This window comes from Gekko japonicus, unplaced genomic scaffold (assembly GCF_001447785.1).
Source record: "Gekko japonicus isolate JY-2015 unplaced genomic scaffold, Gekko_japonicus_V1.1 scaffold15, whole genome shotgun sequence".
NCBI classification, from domain to species: Eukaryota; Metazoa; Chordata; class Lepidosauria; order Squamata; family Gekkonidae; genus Gekko; species Gekko japonicus.
In genome coordinates this window covers 34,069-39,999 of record NW_015165830.1, presented here as the reverse complement: position 1 = coordinate 39,999, position 5,931 = coordinate 34,069, and positions in this window count along the sequence as shown.

Below are 5,931 nucleotides of genomic sequence, written 5' to 3'. Positions count from 1 at the left end.
TTTACCCACTTATAAGGGACACATTTCTTAAGTATCCCTTAATCCTTTAAACACCCTACCATCCTTACAATCACAGTAGCTACAGGGAGATCACTTAAATGTAAGTGTGATGGTGACCATGCACAGTCAATAAGGGGAATCATGGGCAACCAGGTCAAATCGGTAGAGTTTTCAGCAGTACCGTGTTTGAGGGACATCCACTGCCGCTGGTTAGTTTTGACCAGAAATTCTCCTTTTCAAAAAAAAAAAGCTCTTGTTCATTAAAACTGGAACTGTCACGGGTTGAAAAGCATGTTTCTAAAAAAAAAAAAAAAGAATTCTGAGGTGGGGCAGATCCATTTCATCTGGGGTTGTGCACCTACTGGCCCCACCCTGGCTTTAGCACTGTGAACACCTCTAGTCTTCAGAAGACTTCAAAATGTTTTGATTTAGGCAGATCCTTTATTTACTTATAATTTGCTAAGCATCAGTAGAAAGTATATAGTATAGTTCGATAGAAGAAAAGTGCCTTGCCTGGCTACCTACCGTGTACAAAAGACATCTCAGACAACATTTTTACTTTAATGGATTTAATTGTTAATCCTTTTCTAAAGACAGTTTTTGTGATGTTCTTAAATTTCATTTTTTGTATTTGTAGCCTACCTTTATTTTAATTAAAATATACAAAGAAGGGTGGTATAATCTAACAGGCTGCACTCAGCACATTAAGATTTGTCCTATTTCCGTATTCCTGTTAACCTCCAAATAATCAATTCTATTGTACATTTTTCAGGGGATGTTGTTAAAGACATCAAGACACCAATTCATGGCAAATCCCGAATTGTAAAGGATACTTTCTACTTCAGAAATGGAATCTTCTATCATCCATCAAAAACTGACAAGCTGGCATGAACACTGAAGCCAGATGAAATGTGAAAATATTTGTATAATGTTGCCTAGCATGAATATTTGTTGTGGTACTGGATCTCACAAACTCTGTAATTATTTCTTCCATAATTATTCTTTCAGATTTAGAGCCTCCAGCCTTGCTGCCTTTCTGTACCATGTGCAGTAGTTGTTGCACAATGCATTCCCAGTAAATTTGAATTTACCAGAACAACTTTTTGAGTTCTGTACCAAAGAGATGTGAATAACCTTGCATAATTTGGGGGCGGGCTTGCCTGATTTAGTGCCAAATCATATGCCTGTTTTCTCCTGGTTGTTCCCCCTTTGTGGTGATTACCCTGTTTCCCCGAAAATAAGACCTACCCCAAAAATAAGCCCTAGCAGGATTTCTATGCATTTGTGGTATAAGCCCTAGTGTGTCTTCTTGAGAAAAAAAAAATATATAAGACAGTGTCTTATTTTCGGGGAAACACGGTACTTGTCACTGGATGAGCATATTCTGAGAACCTGCCATGGGCTGAAGGGGGGGGGGACTGCCACGAGCACGTGAGTGGGACATATCAACTGATGTATATTAAGATGAAGTAAATGGAATGTTTTGAAATGCAAAACAGATTTGTAATTGCTAAGGCATTGCATGAAAAAAAGGAAAGTACAGCTCAGAGGTAGTATCTATTCCAGGTAGCAGATCCATGAAAGACTCCTGCCAGAATTGGTGTCAGTCAGGGGTCATTTCATAGAAAAAGAGGTGCAGGAGCTCATTAGCATAACTCATTAGCATAACTTATTTGCATATGCTACGCCCCCTGACATCACCAGAAGTGTGTCAGAAGGCAACACCCACTGCTCAGGCTCCACTGGACTGTTTTGGATTGCTAGCTATTGGGGGGGGGTTGCAGATCTGTCCTCACAGAGGAAGGAGAGCTTGTACCTGAATAAAACTTGGGTCTTAAAGGTGCCACTGGACTGTTTTGGACTGGGGGGTCGGGGAGGGGCTCTGCAGCTTACCTGGCTGCTTCTTGCTCTGACTGAGGGCTGCTGGGAGCAGGGGGTGGGGCTTGTTACATGTGCCCGCCCCATGGGCTCTTTACTGCCAGAGCTCCGCTCCTGTGTGCTCCTGCAGGAAATGACCCCTGGTGTCAGTCCATGTTCATAAAATAGGATTAGATGGTCCGAATGCACAAGTCGTCTCCATAGAGGTTGGGCGATAGGAATGTGCATATTGAAATTCCTGAGCAAAAATTATACCCCCCAAAACTATACAAAACGCCCCACAAAATTCAGGTGGAAGAGGAGATTTGCAGGGAAACAAGTCCACACTCTCCCCTAGGACCCCCCCCCCCCCGAGACCCCCCCCCCCCAAGTTTGAAGAGTATTGGACAAATAGGTCCACCTTTACGGACCCCTGGACAAGGTGCCACTAGCCATCCTGGTCTTCATTGTTTCTTACTGAAGGAGGGGGGAGATGCCATACATAAGACCTTCAGTCTAATCTATCAACATAACCTCCAGTTCCATCTACAAGTGCACCCCAAAACTCCAATAGCAAACAACAAACCAGTACAAGCAACAGAAACAGAGAAAAACTGCCCTCCAAGCAATTATCACAACTCCACAGAACACAGCAAACTCTAAAAGTACCAAACCTTTACAAAAAATCCAACCTGAAGACCAAAGTAGGGAGCCAAAATGCCCCTCAAAACCTAAATAAGTTAACTCCCACGCCACAGAAGTTCCTGTCAGGCCAAAAAAACACATTAAAATGGCTGGTTCTGGCTTAGCCAGAGTGGTCTTTTTCTCTCAAACTTCTCCGAGGCTCTGTGGATTGGTCAGGGAGTACTATTCTATCCAGATTTGGTGTTTGGGGTGGGTTGCTTAGTTCTGTGATGGGTTACCTTTGTTTTTCTTTTTTTGTGGAGGAGGGAGTGTGAGACTGAGTCTGGAGGGAGTGTGAGACTGAGTCTGGTGACTGGCTAGAAGGTTAGGGTCGGTCATTTACATGGCGGGGGGCTAGCATTGCAGTTTTGATGACATCACTTCTGGGGAAAACTCAAGGGGTCTATCAGGCCTACTCTGTGTGTTTGGGGGCGGGAGTTTGTTATTGTTACTGTTTGACATTGTTTTGGAGGAAGCATGGCATAGGAAGCAATGGAAACCAGGATGGCTGGGGACTCCTTATACAGGGTCTGGAAAGGTGTTCCCCCCATTTGTTTGTTTGGTGACTTCCTGCAGATTTGGTGGTTTGTGCTCTAAAAACACTTGCTCCAGACCCCCCAAAAGATCTCCTACTCCTCCATAGGAAACAATAAACCCAGAATTCCGGGGATGACGACTGGTATAAGGATACCTGGAAATTCATTATTACAATATTGGTTCCCCCCTTCCAAATTCCAATTTCAAATGTTACATTCTTTTTTCCCAAAATATCGCACTTCCACATTTGGCTTCACTGTTTTTACACAAGAATATGAACCCATAGGTCACTATTTTGACAAAAAATGTTGCTTATAAGTGATTTAAAGTTTGTGAGTACAGTGGATGTGGATATGGTGAGCAGCTATTGACATTATGGTTCTTGGTGTGAGAACAATTAGCAACTGCTAAAACAAAAGATAGTGAAGTTGGATACCGCTGTATCTTTTCATTACTTTTTCCCAGCGATGTCCAGACATTGGTGTGACTGACCTGTAAGAATATTCTGGTTACTTTAACCGATTGTGCAAGTAGAGGGCTACCGTGTTACCTGTGTAATTTTCAGACCACAGTTCAGATTGAATTGATCTGTGAGCCGAGATTGCTGCTTCCATGGATCATGTGCAGTGGAGGGCAGGGGTGAGAGGCCCAACCTGGCTGTGAGGTGAATGACAGGCTAACAGAATTCCCATATTTCACAAGGGGTATTTCATGATACACCATTTTTCTCTGCACACATCACTGCTCCCAAATGTCCCTTATTTGAAAACTTTTGCTGACAGCCCTCTGTTGCTCCCACTTGCTGCACTGCTGCCAGTAGTGTGGATAAAAGTTCTGTTGTTTCAGAACTCAAACCAGTCTAGCTCAACAGTATAAGGTTTTAAATAGACAGAGGGTTATGTCTGCCTTGTGGGCGCACATGCTTTTAAGGGGGCACACAGTAGGCACATTTTTCAAGGCTGCCGCCACAGTTAGGAAATTGAAGTATTTTGAAAAAAAGTTAATATTTTCAACAATTTGAGATGCTCAGGAAAAGTGGTTTTTATATCCAGCTGTTCTCTTCCCCAAGGAGTCTCAAAGCAGCTTACAATCACATTCTCTTCCTCTTCCCACAACAGTCACCTTGTGAGGTAGGTGGAGCTGAGAGAGTTCTGAGAGAACTATGACTGGCCCAAGGTCACCCAGCAGCCTTCATGTGGAGAAGTGTGGAATCAAACTCGCTTCTCCAGATTAGAGTCTGCCAGTCTTAACCACTATACTACACTGGCCCACAGCTTATATAAACGTAAAATAGATATACCACAGAATAGGCTGTGTAACTTCAGCTATTGTCTGATCCAAAACCTAGGTGCCGATCAGTCTTTCTCTTTCTTATTCAGCTTTACTTGCTTTTTACTTGAGAAACTGAAGAGATCCTGTGACTCATTGCTCCACAGGGTCCGCTTGACCAGAACAAAATATCATAAAACAGAGTGCTGCAAAATAAATTTAGTGAGTGGAACCATAAATTTCTGTGTTCTAATGTATCTCAAAGGTGGCTACTTTTAACTAAATGTGAATAATCTCATACAGCAACTTGGGTCCCATTTTACAATCTGACTGAAATTTGAGAGCAGCATGAAATATATTTTCTACTTTTGTGATTTACTACAGGAATGTGGTCAAAGAGGCCATGTGGGGGGAAAGAGGGATGAAAATTCCAGTGTACAATGTGATCTGCTGCTGATAGCAGTTCTCAGACAAGCCACAGTCTAGTCAAGTCACAGCTGGAGGGCACAGACTAGTGATTCAGTTTGAGCTGGTGGTGGTGGAAAGTGCCGTCAAGTCACAGCTGAATTATGGCGACCCCCGTAGGGTTTTCAAGGCAAGAGACGGTTCAGAGGTGGTTTGCCATGGCTACCTCTACAGTCACCCTGCTTAACATAAGAACATAAGAACATAAGAGATGCCAATGTTGGATCAGACCAAAGGCCCATCCAGTCCAACACTCTGTATCACACAGTGGCCAGAAATACCAGGTGCCATCAGGAGGTCCACCAGTGGGGCCAGGACATTAGAATACCTCCCACTGTTGACTCCCCCAAGCACCAAGATGATAGAGCATCACTTGCCCCAGAGTCCCTATCTATACCTTGTGGCTAATAGCCACTGATGGACCTCTGCCCCATATGCTTATCTAATTCCCTTTTGAAGCCGTCCATGCTTGTAGCCGCCACCACCTCCTGTGGCAGTGAAAATCCATGTGTTAATCACTCTTTGGGTGAAGAAGTACTTTCTTTTATCCGTTCTAACCCGACCGCTCAGCAATTTCATGGAGCGCCCACGAGTTCTTGTATTGTGAGAAAGGGAGAAAAGTTTTTTTTTAGATCGGGCTAGCCTGGGCTATCCAGGTCAGGTGCATGGTACATTTGGACCAGTGCTTGTTGCATTTCATTTCAGTTTCAGCCCATGCTGCTCCAGTATATATATTTTTTGCATTTACCTTTACTTTTTTCACTCATAAGCTGCCTTGAGTGGGTGGATAATACCATAGTTGTGGAACGAACACAGAGAGTGTGCCACTCTGGCTGGCCTCACAAACTTGTTTTGGTGTATAGATGGTGAGTTTTCCTCTCTCACTATATATATTTTTTGCATTTACCTTTACTTTTTTCACTCATAAGCTGCCTTGAGTGGGTGGATAATACCATAGTTGTGGAACTGGCCTCACAAACTTGTTTTGGTGCATAGATGGTGAGTTTTCCTCTCAAGAGTTTCCAGTTTGGGATTTTATGTTCTTCCATACCAATGGCTGGATTTAACCAACTGTCTGGGTGGCAGCCAAGCAACCTTATCGGGAATGGTGGTTTGGAG